The sequence below is a fragment of the Canis aureus genome, chromosome 32 (assembly GCF_053574225.1).
Source record: "Canis aureus isolate CA01 chromosome 32, VMU_Caureus_v.1.0, whole genome shotgun sequence".
Classification (NCBI taxonomy): Eukaryota; Metazoa; Chordata; class Mammalia; order Carnivora; family Canidae; genus Canis; species Canis aureus.
In genome coordinates this window covers 31,916,161-31,932,120 of record NC_135642.1, presented here as the reverse complement: position 1 = coordinate 31,932,120, position 15,960 = coordinate 31,916,161, and the positions used below count along the sequence as shown (strand labels likewise).

Genomic DNA, 15,960 nt, shown 5'->3' with positions numbered 1-15,960 from the left:
GTATCATTTAGACTACTGTAGAGCAAACCATTAGATTAGATTTTATTTTTATTTTTTTAAGATTTTATTTATTTATGAGAGACGCACAGAGAGAGAGAGAGGCAGAGACACAGGCAGAGGGAGAAGCAGGCTCCACTCAGGGAGCTAGACGTGGGACTCAATCCCAGGTCTCCAGGATCGCACCCTGGGCTGAAGGCAGCGCTAAACTGCTGAGCCCCCCAGGCTGCCCCTAGATTTTAAATCAGTATGGAAAGAGCCAACTGTTTGATCCATTATAATAGGAAAAGTAAGTATGCACAAAAGTGAATATCCACAAAAACAAAAATGAAGTTACCGCTTTACCTCTGTGAGACACAAAAACAAATGTCAGGTGGATAAGAGAGAGAAAAGTTAAAACAACAAACTATTAAACCAGAAAATATGAAAAAGATAATTTATATTTACAAAGCCCAGAAGACACAAGTTCACAGATAGAGCAACACCAAAGTCACACCTTCAGTTTTCTAAACACAAAGACAGGCTACAGAGACGCTATTTACAAAGGGTTTTTTGAGGGGGGAATTCAATTAACTTCACTACTTTTTACTCTAAAGTTTTGAATAATATTTAAATTTGTCATCACAAGTTAATCCAAATATTGTTAATGACATTTTTTATAGAAGTTTACCCAAGAAAGGTTAATTTAAAAGAACACTTCAACTCAGTCCTTCCATAAACATTCAAATTAGAGTTAAGCAGTAAAGTTTACTTGCTATTTTTCAGGAATAAGTCTGAGCAATGTGGATAATTATCTGAAATATTTTACTTTAAACATTCTTAGTGGCTCTCCCATAGACATTCTGAAAGAGAAACTATGCACTTCAAAGGGTGTGCCTCTAGGCTTTTGATGATTATCTGAATGCCTGCAACAGTCAACAAAAAATATCATCCCAAGGGTAAACTAAGAATCTCAGAGGGAAAAGACCTTGTAATTTCTAATATATGGAAGGGCTTTTTGGGGATTTTTTTTTTTTTAATGGGAACAGCATTTAAATTCTGTGAATTTTTCATCGCTAATGCTTTATGAAAGAGTTTTTTAAAAAATCCACGTCTGCTAAACCCTTAAGCTTTCTCCGTATTTCTAAGGAGACCTACTGTAATCTTGCTGGAGTGTGGAATTTGGAATTGAGGTGCAAAATTATCACGTAAGGGATACTTCCTTATTGGAAAACAATCCTATGGACCTAGGCGTGTCTCACCGTTAGGTTAAGAAACTGACACTCAGGTATAACCGACATCTTTTCCTTTCTTTCCAGAAAATAATCCTTCCCGAACTTAGTAAAGTCATACGTCTTATTTTATCTTTTTTTCTAAGTATTTAACAGGTAACCCAAAAACTGTACAATTTCTCATGTCCCACCATCCTGGAAACAGAATATGCCTCTGATTTCGAAGGTCTGCAATTTTGCTGAGTTTTTCCATCAATCAAAGTTACTCATGTTTTAGTCTTTCTTTTCCAGGAGCATTTTTACTGTGTACCTCTTTAAATCATCCTAAGTGAGAACTATGGCTTTCTAACAGATACAGGGTTTTAAAATGCAATCAAAATCCCCTATCTAGGGGCGCCTGGGTGGCTCAGTGGTAGAGCATCTGCCATGGGCTCAGGTCATGATCCCAGAGGTCCTGGGATCTAGTCCCACATCAGGCTCTCCAGAGGGAGCCTGCTCTCCCTCTGCCTGTGTCTCTGCCTCTCTCTCTCACGAATAAACAAAATCTTTAAAAACAAAAACAAAGAAAATCCCACAAAATCCTCTATCTACTATCAAAAGCTGGCACAAGGAGGTCTCACTTCCCCCACCCCAGATCAACTCATCCATAGGATCCTTCCTCACTCCAAACAGTCCCTTTGTGACTGACACAAGAGGGATCAACAGCACATCTCTCACATGTCCTCCAGTCCTGGTAAGGACAAGGGTTCCAGACTCACTATCACAAATGTGTTCTTCACACTGAAATCATTCCAGGAACATCTGCTGCAGCAACTTATACTAAGCATCTTGACTGATCGTGGATAATGTTTACCTGTACGCATTCATTTATTAACCACTTTTCTATCAGGAAGCTCAATTCTTTTAAATCCTCTGTCAAGCCTAGTGAGAGAAAATAAAATTGCAAGATGGCATCTGGTTTGTGTTCTGTCACTTAGGTTATGGGCAAAAACAAAAATTAGAGTAAAAGATATTTATCACAAGCTAATAGTCACTTAGCTCAAAAATTAAACAACAGCTATTGGGAAGCATCATTTGTGTTGTTTCTCCCGCCGACAACTTAAGTGCTCAAAATAGCAAGAAAATATTTTTGTGCCTAAATTATATGAAGTTAACCAAAGCATAATGCAAACAGTATACAGAAAGCAAATACTCAGCCTCTTCCATGTTAAATTATGGATATATAAAGTATTTCTTTTTATGTGCATTTTCTTAAAAGGCTTGAAATGACTTATCAAATTCTTAACATTCTTGAGGAAAAAGTGGGAAAAGTAACAATTAGACTTTTACATTCTTTTTTAAAGTATCTGTAGGATTTGAGTTTTCAACAATTCTGTCATTTTTAAAATAAGACAAATGCAGAAATAATGCTGGATAAGATGTACTGAAAAGGACATTGGATAGAAAAGTAAATTTCTTGTGGCACAATAAATTGGTACAACCTTTTTCCACAAGGTATGCAATGGTTTTAAAAATACTGATAGCCACTGGCTCAGCAATTATTTATTTTGTAAGTTTTTCATAATGCAGCTGTCAGTTTTACAAAAAAAAAAAAAAAAAAAAAAAAAAAAAAACAACACAGCTTAATACGTTCACACATTGCATCCCTAAAATGTAGGCTTTGGCAATGTAGGCTAGGTAAATACTAGGATAGTCGAACCCCATTATTTGCAGTGGTTAGTTACATTCTTACGAAGTTACCACTAACTCTGAATTGGCAAATACTGGACTGTATTTGCCTCCAAGGCGAAATATAGGGTCAGGTTCCTCCAAGGCAAAATACTGATTAAGAAATAGTCTTGTCAAAAAAAAAAAAAGAAATAGTCTTGTCGTCTGGTGTGTATTTCTGTTTAAAGACAGCTAGGAAAAAAAAAAGACAGCTAGAAAGATCTATCATTAATGTGGAACTCATGGCCAACAGCACTATAACTCAGGCCTGAGGGAAGTTATCCAACACATGTATTTTCTCTGCAAAGCACGTAATAGTCTTCTTACACTTATGAACACTACACAGCAGTATACTAGGGGGCCATTTTTAAAAGCAAAACCACTAATAAAAAGCACAAAAAATCTGAAAAATGTGGCACTCAATAGGCCATGGAAAGGACAGTCAAGACAGCTGCAATAAGTAGCATCACCTTGTTTGACTTCAGCTGGGAATGGGTGCATGAGGTGACTCTATAATTTTTTGCATCTCTGCACACATGTGTGTCCAAGGCTGTAAAAGTGCCTGGAGTAAGGATTTTATGCTTACCGATCAATTTTAGCAAGTATACAAATCTGCAAGTATAGAATCTGTGTATATTGATAATCAACTATATATGGCTTAATAGTTACAACAAAATTCTCAAAAATTTGATTAAGAGCCGAGGAGAGAGATATCCAGGAAAGTTTTCTTGTCTGTTAACTTGGTGGTTCTTGACCAGCGGCGATTTTCCTTCTGGGGCACATTTAGCAATATCTGCAGACAAATGTGGACTGTCACAACTGGGTCTAGTGGGTTGAGGCCAGAGATGTTGCAAAACACCCAATAATATACAAGACACCCTCTAACCACAAAGAATGATCTTGCCCCAAGTGTCAACAGTGCCAGCATTGAGAAGTCCTGTGAGGAACTGCTATCAACATACATGTTTTTACATGTAACTTCCTCCACCTTCTCTCAAGGTATACTTTCATGCCTAAGACAAATAATTGCCAAGGAAGGAGTGCCTCATACTTTGTTTCTTGGTGGCCTTTAAGTTCAAATTTAACTAATGAATTCTTATTAAACACAATTGAAGAAACCAAATAGTTTTAAGTTATACTGAGAAGTGGGACTTCCATTCCCATGGAGCTTAGAACGGTAACTGGGTTAATTCCAACAATAAATGTAAAGCACAGAGCCAGTCTAAAATCTTGTTTCTGTTTTAACGCCAAGTAAAAATCATCATGGCATAGGAAATAAGCCATCTAGAAATCTAGTGCCCAAGAGATGGAGGACCCAGCTCACTCCCTGCAAGCTTTCAGGGTAAGTCAGGAACACATGAGAAGGTTCTTAAAGCTACCCTGAGGAAGACAAATAAAACATCTTACTAAGGGGTGGCTCAGTTGATTGAGTGTCCTACTCTTGATTTCAGCTCAGGTCATGATCTTAGGGTCATAGGACTTCCCCTCTATGAGCCCCTTATCAGGCTTCCCACTCTACAGGGAGTCTGCTTGAGATTTTCTCTCCTCCTCTCTCTGCCCCTCCCCCAGCATGCTCAAGCTCTCTCTTCTCTCTCAAATAAGTCCTAAAAAAAATAAATGTCTAAGTCTCAATGATTCTAAGAAGAGATTCACCCAATTTATGTGGACTGCAAATACTTTAACTATATAAATGCTACACATCTCCCTCAACTGCCTCCCCCCATGTGGAATCAGTACCACACATTTACTCAGTCTTGAGTCAATCTTATTTTTAAGTAATAAATCAAATAATCTGTAGAATGGCCTCCAAGATTACTCAAGAGCATTACAAAATCATTGTGCTAACAGAACAAGGATAAGTAATTCCCAACTGGGACACAGACTAGCAGACCAAGAATTTGCACTTAAAATTTGGAACCTGAATTCTCAGTGGCATTTTACAGCCAAATAATTATTTCACTAGTCTTCATTCTGGCAAGATGTTTTAGCTCAATTGTGCAAAGATATGCCCAAGATATTATATCCTGCTCTAAATATGCTCTGTTCCCAAATGCCTTCAACTTCCTCCAGGATCCTATTGAACACCAGACCTAGAAATTCTCCTCCATCCTCTCTGTCCACTTGGGACTCCTGCTCTTCCCCTTCCCCAGCCTACATTTGCAGCCCTGCACCCCCACAATACACTCTAGACCAGTACTCCTCAGACCACCACGATCAGAACCACCCAAGGAGTTGGAAATGAAAATGGGATTCCCAGACCACTTCCTGACTTGCAGATTAGAATCTTGGATGGAGGAGTCGAGAGTCTGCATTTTCTTTCCTCCTCCTGTTTTTTTTTTTTTTTTTTTTTTTAAAAGAATTATAGCCCCGGCCACCAAACACACCACCTAGGACTCTCTGATAATACATCAACATATCCTTTATCTATCACAATCCCCTCCCTCTGTTCTAAACACCTAACCATTGCCTAGCCCTAACTTTGAAACCCATTTTAAACATCCTAGTTAACTTAGGAAATGTCATCTGCTTTGCCTCCAAATGAGAGAAACATTCTTTCTCTCAGCTTCCATAGCATGCTGCATTGGACATGCACCATATAAAATGAGAATTCTGGATTTACTGGTTTAACCAACCAGATTGGGAGATTAAGGGTAGGGACTATGTGCCATACCTGGGTTCATTCCCAGTGACCTGCACATTTCTGGCACATAATAGGTATACTCAGTTCTGAAGGGCACTTGTAAACTTCAACAATTCTACCTAACTTGTGATTCATGTTAAAGTGAACAGATAGACTCAACTGAATAACTTTCAAAAAGAGCCATCTTAAGTGAGTGGAGTAGCTCTCTTAGAGAGCCTACTGTAGAGAGACATACTTCTGCAGAGACCTTCAAGTCTGGCACTCTATAAAGTTTCAAACAAGTCAGCTCACTGAGCACCCACAGTCCTTGCAAGGAGCAAAAACAGATGATGGGAACAAGAAGAAAAATTGGTTACCAAATTTTCTGGGCATGAGCAGATTATAATTAAACATTCTACTCATCAAGAACCAAGACAAATAGCCCAAGAGGATCTGTGTATAGAATAAAGCCTAGATTCAACTAGAGATCATTTATCCTAGAATTCAAAGTTGCCCATAATTTAAAGCTGGAATTGACATTTTTTTTCATTGTCAACCTTTCCTCCAGCCTCTTCTTCCTTTCTAGATTGTCTTTTGAGAAATCACTACATTGCAGCCATAGGACTGACTTGCAGTCAGTCCTTGGTGGTGTTGGCCCAAAACTGAGCTCTAGAGGTTGACCCTTCCTGGCATAAACCAATCAGCACAACCTCATTGTGGGATGAGCAGAAACCCAGACCTAAGCACATGGCATTCCCTGGCTGCCATGATGGTTAAGACTGGACCGGCCAGAGCAAAGCTCAGGTCTTTTGATTGTTATGGATGTGAACAAAGAAGCATATAGCCTTGGTTGCTGCTGGCAGCCAGATTATGAACATCCAGGCACCTACGGAGAGGAAAACAGACCTCAGACAACCAACCATGCCTGCAACCTGAAAAGAGAGCCATTTCTCTGTTAATGAACCAACATGTTCTCTCTTACTGTTTAAGCTAAACTGGATTTTCTATTGTCCCAAGCAGCAGGATACATGCCCACTCCTACCTTTCAAACTCATCTTCCCCTTTTCTCTTATCACATAAATCCACTGTTTCAAGAGTCTATACAGGGTCCCCAAACATACCTCATCCACTCCCACCTCCACACTACATGTGTCATTTATCCTGCCTAAAATGTTCTTCCCTTGCACTGTGCTGCTCATATTTTATCTGGTTCTAGATCCAGGCGGGAATCCTTAGTCTCTCTGAAGGCAGACACTGAGGACCATGGCTTTCTTGTCTCCTCTGAGCTGCCATGTAGAGTACATTATCGATACTAGTTGTCATCCACATTCTACCTTATACTTTAAGTATCCTTTCACAAAGTCTTGCACTGGATTGTAAGCTCTCCATACAGTTGCAATCCCTTGTAAATGGCCCCTCGCCCAATGTCTTGTGACTAGTAGAAAAACCCAACAAATCCTCTTTAGGCAAATTCAAAATGTGATTTAAGCCTCTGATCACTGCCAGTCATACTCTCTTAATTCACATAGCAATGCAGAGGATAGAAAGGAATTTCAAATGGAACATATTTCAACATTACACAGTTGGCCATGGTCCTGTCACATTTCACAACCAGACTGGCAGTAACAGCTGGATGAAGATCAGAAATTTATCAGGCAGTCTTCCCATCTACAGATAACTGAAGTCCTTCCAAAGAAGCTGCAGACTGACTCTGAGTTTTAAGAAGTAGAGTCTTGTACCTTTCAGAATGTGTATAAAATCATCTTAGGGGCAACATCAGAGTAAGAGACATAGAGACACAACCCAAGGCATTGACAAACAACAGGCTCTGATCATCTCAAGTCTTTATGTCCCCTTTTAATATTTGTACTGCAGGTCCCTTTAGAGGGCCTCGGGATACTCAATAAGATTCAAATGAGGAACATGAAATAAACAGATTGAGATTTATCCCCATCACAAAAATGGTTAGGAGACAACGAGTAAATTGAAAAATGATGTCAGGACCAAGTGCCATTTTCATTGAGGATGACAAAAGGAATATAGGAAAAGGTCAAGTTAGTGGGAGCATTGGGGTATGTGTGTGGGTCTTCACACACAAACAACAAAGATGTCAATACAGCCGCAGAATTGATGTTACCCTGGCCATTCAAAGTCCAACCCTGCTGTGTGTGGCATGACAGCTCTACCTGCACACAGGTTCTGACGTCCCAGTTGGGAGCTATATTAATAGCACCCGAACATATTTTTCAACAGGTTATAGAAATGGAAGGGCTACCTGACAAAATTTAGATGACTATCTATGATCTGTAAAGCCTTACCTTATAAGTACACATATCTACAATGATTGAGACTTTGTCAGTGGTCCCCTGAGCAACCCGTGGTTTTTGTGATAAAGAGCCAGAGTCATTCTTTCTATAACTGTTTCTTTATCTTCTCTCTTCCTGGATAACACTGTCCTCTTCCTAGGCCCTAAATAGATTCTGAAGAGGTTCACAGACTGTCTGCAGGGGCTGGTAAAGGAATTGTGATACAACAGATCAAAAGCTTGTCCATTGAAGTGTAGGTCTTCTCATGATCTCTGCATATCATATTACTACAAGGAATTTAGTTCTAGATGCTCATGTCTGTAAATGCTCTAAAAATTGTGCTTTGTTGTTAGCCATGTGGCCATGAGAGACGGCTGCCAAAGTACCACCCCTGCTCTAAGGGACTCTGCTCTGGCCCTGTGCCAGGGACCTGGCTTTGCTCTTCCATCCACACTGGCCATCTCTGGCTCCAACTCTCCCTAGCTGAGTGCCGAGGGGCCCTCTATCCTATCCTTGTGCTTGGACGGAAAGAGCAAACCTTAGGACAAAGTGATGTCAGAAAGACTGTCTCCTGACAAAACAGTCTAGCCACTACCTCCCTATTTCTCCTTTCAAAAATTTGTCCCACAGATGTGAGCCGGGGAGATAGCAAAGAACCAAAATTAATAGGACAAAAGCAGAGGGGTGAACTCTATCCCATCAAGGGAAACACATATCAACCACCCCTAAAGCTGTCCACATTTTGAAATCCATTCCATGACTCCAACACAGAGGTAGGTCAACTATAAGAGCAGTCTCCAGTAAGAATATTTCAATAAAGCCATGTGGTTTGCAGCAACTGCTTCTTTTGGCCACGAAAGGTCAGACAAGCACTCCCTTCAATGCTGGTGAGGACTGAACTCAGTGCCTACCTGTCTCCTCACACTGTCTGCCAGTCAGACTGGCCACACCTATCAGGGGACTTGCTCTTCTGCCAAAAGCAGAAACAGCTGCCCAGCTACCCTCCTTTCCCCTACAAACCCCTTCATCAAGCTTCCAGTATGTTCCACCCCACCCAATGTCCTGCATATCTGGCTCTGTTACTTCACAGGATCAGCAGAATATAGAAAGGAAACAAAATCCACAGACCTGGAATTCACAGATACAGTCATGCCTCTGGAGTGTTCTTTCCAAAGCATGTTGAGAGCTACAGGATCAATCTAGGGCATAAACACTCATAGCTTCAAGCTGATATTCTGGGTAACTCCAACAAGTATTTGAGCACCTAGTCAAAATAAGTCACTGTCAATACACCAAACCAGGTGAGGTGCACACAGCAATATGGATTTCATGAAGGCCAACGTCCAGGAATAGACCACCACCGTCCCTTATTGAGTTACTTGAAAAAAAAAAAAATTCCCAATTTGCCAAATATTTGCAACCTCTGCTATGCCAATACAAGGTTACAAAGACGTTGCTCCACTAGAAATATCTCTAACTCTGTTCATCTGCCTTTTTCCCCTTTTCCTCCTCCACACAAGAATGTGGACTTTTTCCAGTACCTCAATCGTTATTTCAGCAAGCAATTTATGGAAGGAAGGGCAAAGAAATGTACTATACTGTTCTTTACCCCACAATTTTCCCATATGCATCAGCCAATAAAAGAAAAGCCATAACACGCATAGTGAGCCACTCCCTACAGTCACCTCTAAATCTCCACTGAGGTTTTTTGTTTTGTTTTGTTTTGGTTTTTTGGTAACTCTACTGAAACTTGCTTTTTAAAGGTTTTTGTCCCCCAAAAAATGTAAGATCAGAGGGTGGAAGGTTAACTTAGGAAAGATGGCTCCAGGAAATGAAAGATGTCCCAAAGCAGGTAAGAGCCTAGAATACTTGCAAGGCTATGGGACTTACATGGTAAACCAGAAGCCTTCCTTCCCAGTTCTCACTGCTTACAATAGGTGGACAGACCATGAAAGATGCTTAGAACACAGATGCCCCAGGGAAGGCAGGAAGCACAAGGTGCCATAAGCTCAAGGACACAGTGGGGACTAGAGAAGTGGGGACTAGAGAAGCCACACCAAGCTGGGCTTGGGGCACCTAGTACATACCTTCCCTGGGCAGAACTTTCCACCTTCTACAACTTTTCCATATTTTTAGATGATCTAGAAAAACAAGAACATTTTTTCAAAATTCATTATTGCAGTGTTATCTCTAATCACTATGTTGTACATTAGATGTCCAAAACTCATTCCTCTTATAAGGTATCCTGTGACTAACATCTCCCCACTTCTTCTACCTCCCAGTCCCTGGTGACCACCATTCTACTTTGTTTCTAGTTCACCTTTATTAGATTCTGCACATAAGTGAGATTGGACAGTATGTGTCTTTCTCTGACTTATTTTACTTAGCATAATGCCCCCAAGACTCATCCATATTAGCACTAAGAGCAAGATTTCCTTCTTTCTCATGACTAATATGCCAGTGTATACATATCCACACTGCATCTTTATGCACTCTTCAAGAAACATTGTTAAGGAATTTAAAACCTAGAGTATTTAAGGAATTAAGAGAGGGTTCAAGTGGGGCATAATCAACTCTAACAACTACACAGAACACTACAGATAACTTCCCCTCAGGGTTTGATTTTCTTTTAAGAGACAAGGATCATAGAGGGGCCTGAAATGATGCCTCATTACTCTGAGAATGTTAGGGCTGGCAGGACATCAGAGTCCTTCAGGGCTAGACAAACTCAAAGTCCACGCTGCCCTTTATATCAGCCCCAACCTCTGCACACACACATTCCCAAAACCCCATCCTGGGTTCTCTTCTCATTCAGTACAGTCCTCATGGTTGCTCATAGAAGAACTGAACATTATGCATTTGTGTAACTGCTTCATTGGTTCAGTAACTATTTCCTAAGGTCCAGGCATGTATCAGAGGTTCCATTTTCCATCATGTAACTAATGCTTGACCATTCCACTAGTCAATAGGCTCCATAAGGGCAGAGGCCATGTCTATACTGTATAGAATGATAACCACAGCCCCTGACATAAAGCCAGAAAGAAGAGGCATTTGATAAATATTGGATAAATATAGTCCAACCACGTTACTACAGAGTATAGGGAGTTCCTGAACAATGAGATGATGGGGACAAAGTCATGCTCCTAGACAGTAACGTGCAAAAGACCACAACCCAAGGCTTCCTCAGGAACATTGAGGGTGAAGTTTATCAAATACTGCTTTGGGGAAAGCAGTGGACACCTATGGATGGTCTCCAAGTACTCATTTCCTCTTCACAGTCCCTGCTTATATTTGTGCTTCTTCAGAATGCTGACTTTACTTCCTCAGCTTCAGAATACACATCCTAGGGTCAAGCCCAGCAGCGACGTCCATTTCCCTCGGCACAATATTTGGTAGAGAGCAGACGCACAACTTCAACATCCAAGTTTAATACATTTCAAGACTTCTACTGTTTCAAAGTTGGTGGGCTCTTCCAGGGCTGATGGTCTTCCAGGGCTGACGGTCTTCATTCCTAAGACCTAGAACTCTTGAGGGTATTTTTGCTTCCATGAGTTGTAGACAGCTCGTTTGCAGGTGAGGCCAAAATATAGCAGAAAGTAGAGCCAAGAAAATGCTAGAGACATGGATCTAGATATAATACTAACATGCATCTCTGGATCAAACCATACCTGAAGCCCATCCCACAGCTAGGTTTCTTAATTACGAGAACCACTAAATTCCCTTTATTGTTTAAACCAGTACGGGGTAGGTTTTCTTTTTCTGACGACCAAAAGAATCCTAGAATATGTTTGATGCATGACACTGAAAAAGTAAAAACAGAGAGAACATTTACTTCAAAAGGACATCTTACAGGAGTGCCTGGATGGCTCAGTCAGTTGAGCACCCAACTCTTGATTTCAGCTCAGGTCATGATCTCAGGGTCATGAGATCGAGCCTGCATCAAGCCCTGAGTGGAGAAGGAAGCCTGCATAGGATTCTCCCTCTGCCCCTTCCCCACACACTCTTGCTCTCTAAAAAATAAAATAATTTTTTTAAACCCCAAAGGATCTTACAGATCAACGAGTGAAAAGAGCCTACCACAATGTCTGGTACTTCACAAGTCTTAAGCATTCTGTTTGTTATGGAAAAATTCATCACCCAGTTCCTCTAAATAATCTTTTCACTTAGTGTAGTAAACAAAATTGTTTACGAATAATCTGCGACTTATCAAAGCAGCTAGAATAGCCAGCAGTAAAGGCTTAAGAAGGTTGAAAGTCACTGATAAAGGTTCAATACAAAATGGAAACAAGCATCGCTTAAGTTACAAGAAATATTTATTTAATCATGTCTACAGCCACAGAGTCACAGACTTTATAGACATGTATAAACAAAAACATGACACTATAATAAAGTCTCATTTTTAACCCAACATTTCAAGATGACAACCAATGTATAAAGGGGGGTATTATCTGTTGTGCTGTGTCTGGCTCATTCTCTTCCCATCACGGCCCCTCCCCCACTCCTCACGCACATGATACACAAGGAGGTATGTGGGCAAGGTACCAGTCAAGCAGGCCCCCTGGGTGGACCCTAGCACTGGGGTGGTCCGCAGACATGTTTCCCTGAGCAAGATGAGGCAGAGAAAAAGAGATACAGGCATGTCCTTGTGAGAACCATCCGCGACAAAACCAGAAAAGCCCAACTGTTTAAAATCCATGGGGCAAATTCCAGGCCAGAAACAAGAGAAAGGGCCAAGAAAGTCAAGAGCAAGAAATAACAGAGTGGGGAAGGAAAAGTGGAATTTGGCCAAGATAGTGGCCAGTAATAGCAACGGTCAACACTTTGCAAGCACAGCACTATGCCAGACCTTCAATCTCATTAGCTCTTACCGAATCCTCACCAAAACCAGTGAAGCTATTATTTTTCCCATTTTTTCAATTATGGAAAATTTTAAACATCCACAAAAGCATGGATAACAGTTCAATAAAACATCACTATAGCATAGCTATGAAAGTCTTCTGTGCAGGTAGATTCTTAATGTATCTGTATTCCCTCTACCTACTTCTCACTGCTGCCCCTGGCCTCCAGCACTAAAAAAGCATCATCAAATTATGTCAACAAGCTTGGGCAAAAATGTGAGTCAACCTAATAATTCTGACTTCATCAGTTTATGGCTTGGTTCCTGAAACCTGCCAATCTCCCCTCACCTGAATAAGAACAGCATCTGTCTCCATCATCAACAGTTACCACAGCAAACATCCAGAGTTTCCACATCCCAGGGATCAGCAAAAGATCTCTGAATCCCTCTCTTCCTCCATACATCCCATTAGGGACAAGCGAATGTATCTTGGTATTGAACTCACTGGTGATTTTCCCTAGGGGTATGTGAATTTTGTCTGTCCAACTAGATCATGCACTGTGCCCCTGGAAGTCACTGTCTAAACCCTTTCACGATCAAATCCAAAGTGCTGCCCCCAGGCAGAAAGGCCTGCCACACTCTGGGTTTTGCTTAGCTCTCTGGTTTGTCAGCATCCTAACTCTCCATGGACATGGAACATTTTGAGGTTCTACCGTTACCTCCCAGCCTTCTGCACATGTTCTCCTACCTCCTATCCTTTGACTGAAGGTCTTCCCTCCTTACCACCACCGGCCAGCATCCCAAGCAGCCTGGCTAACATTCCTTTCCTTATCTCACTCTGAAAGCCCTTGTGATAACCTATCCCATCCTAGAAAGGGTCAGATACCATGGCTTTGCAGTCCCATGATGCTTGTATGTATCTTTCTCTCACACCCACCACATCATTTTATAGTCATTGGTTCTTAGGTACCCCACTCCCACCATTATAGAGTGATCCTTGAGAAACATTTACTCACTTTTTAATTTTTTGCTGTTGTTTACATTTAGTGGAAATCCAGGGCATATGAGTTCATTTGGACTGAGTGTGAGCATGCCCATTTGTATGTATCTGCATAGTAAGCAGTTAAAGGTCTAGTAGTTAAGTCCGAATATTTACTTTTGCTCATTTTTTTTTTAGTGTCCCATGTCTAACAATGGGCCTGACACATAGGTCTTCATGTAAGGTTTATGGAATAAAACAAGCCAGTGAAACGTTGAGATGATGGCCAGATGGATAGCAGGGAGCATACCTTCAACTTTTAAAAATCTCTCCAAACAGTTTCATGGCCAGACGGTGCTGAGATGTCACCCACTGAGAGAAGGAACCCCTGGGTTCATCACCCACCATCCACTAGGACTCCCTCCTTCCAGTTTCACAGGTGGTTCACAGGATTGATAGACAGGCTTGTATTCACCCTGCTCCTGCCTTCCACCGTGAAATGCTGACTTTTATCACATTGTCTGCCAAGCCCTTGTCTGAAATGAAATGCAGACTTCTAACCCCTCCAGCTGTCCCTCCCTACTAAAGGTGAACTATCAGCCCACACACATGCACAGTCCTTTTCCACACCTGACTCAGCGGTACATGTGGTAGAAACACCACTGTTACCACGATTATTCAAAGCACAGTGTGCTGGTCCAGGTACAAATCCCACCCATTCTTGGCACATATAGAAAAGGACAACCCTGTTCATGTCCAAAATCCTACACCCGTAGAAACATGCAAATGAGAAAGTTCGTCTGCCAGCACTGCCTGGGAAGTAGTCTACTTGCCATTTGACTCAGGTTGTGGTGGAGGAGTGAGTGGCAGGGTACCAGGGAGAGGAAATCCAATCTTTCCCTGCAAGTAAGCTATAGTTTCTACTAGGAGGTTAGCCTTAAAATTTAGATTCCACTGGTATTCTCTTTGCAAATCATGACTAAACCATCCTTAATTCCCCTGTGGAGGCAAGTGACAGGATACTGTACTTTAAGGCCTATTGTCATTTTATGTTCTCCTAAAAAATAAAAATGTTTTATTATGGTAATCAGCATGTTACAAAGCACTCACCTTCTTTCCAGAGTAAATCAAATCAGAGAGATCTTCCCCTAGATTTTTTTTTTTTGAAGCATTCCATTAGTTCTCAGAAGTTCTAATATCTCTTAGAGTGACAGCACTAGGTTTATTGATTCACAAATGGCCTAAGTCTGTCAAATAGGGATATTTTACTTCACACAGAAAGGGGTCAGAGGGTAGGATTTAATCTTTTCATTTACAGGTACAACTCAGCTCTCTTTGTCTCTTACAGATTGATTTCTACATCCACACAGTTCCACATGTACAAACTAAGACCCCAAATCTAAAACCAAGGAGGAAGGACCTTCTCAAGGCCCCTCAAGCCACAAGAGACAGAATTTGCTTCTGTATGTACATGTTCCTGAAGAGACTTTTCTATTGCAAAATTTGCCACCAGTTTATTCTTCTGACAAAGACGAGCTCCAATCTCACACTTCTGAGGCTCTGGATGAATTGTTACATCTAATGCAAAATACGGAAAATGATACCTTGCAGTGGGAAACTACAAATAGTTAAGGCTAGTGGAGTAGAAATGTTATCACTGCTCAATACCACACGGCCGCTCATTACTGTTATCCTTAAACTCTTGGTAAAAGTAGGGAGGTAGTCTTCAAAGGGTAACAACCAAAACAAGGCTGGTGTTCTTCAAGGCCTGGGAAAAGCAGAGTTGCAGTAGAGAGAGAAAGTGAAGACATTTAAGTAGCCTCCCAAACACCATTCTAAGGAAAGGGTGCCCTGATTGAACATCTGAACTGGGCTCTTAAGACCAAAAAATCCCCAAAGCACAAGAGCCGGGCCATCTATCAGGCTTGAAGTGGTTAGAACTACCCCTTTAAAACTCCCCTTTGGGCCCTTCTGATGCAGCAGCTAGCCACTTGGATGAGCCTCACCACCGGGTAAACCATCCAGGACTGTGGGCTAGGAGTGAGGCCCAGCTGAGGGACTGAGCAAGTCAATCAGCTCAGTTTTTTTGAGGCTCAGTTGTTTCATCTTTTGAGGCTCAGTTGCTTCATCTAGGAAATGGGTTAGTTTCAAGCCTCCAGTGAGATGATAATCTTTCAGAAGTTTATATAAAGCATGGCATTATTACTCTACCTTCCAGGAGTTGAGGTCTTCTCAACTCAGGTAAACTAGTTCAACCTATGGATTGATTAAGTAAGCATTGTATGAAGATGAACCCCTCACCC

The 15,960-nt window shown here is 41.2% G+C and overlaps 1 protein-coding gene across 4 annotated transcripts in view; it reads right to left on the bottom strand.

Moving 5' to 3' along the window:
* The window catches only part of TLN2 (talin 2), a 426,778-nt gene that overhangs the window by 284,434 nt on the left and 126,384 nt on the right, over positions 1 to 15,960 (bottom strand). Inside the window, exon 1 of one of the 4 annotated variants that reach the window (XM_077881339.1) lies at positions 9,929 to 9,946. The exons of the other annotated variants lie outside the window; for them this stretch is intronic. The gene's annotated coding sequence lies outside the window, so the exon portion shown is untranslated. Of the gene's footprint in view, positions 1 to 9,928; positions 9,947 to 15,960 lie in introns of those variants that run through there. 4 annotated transcript variants of the gene reach the window in all.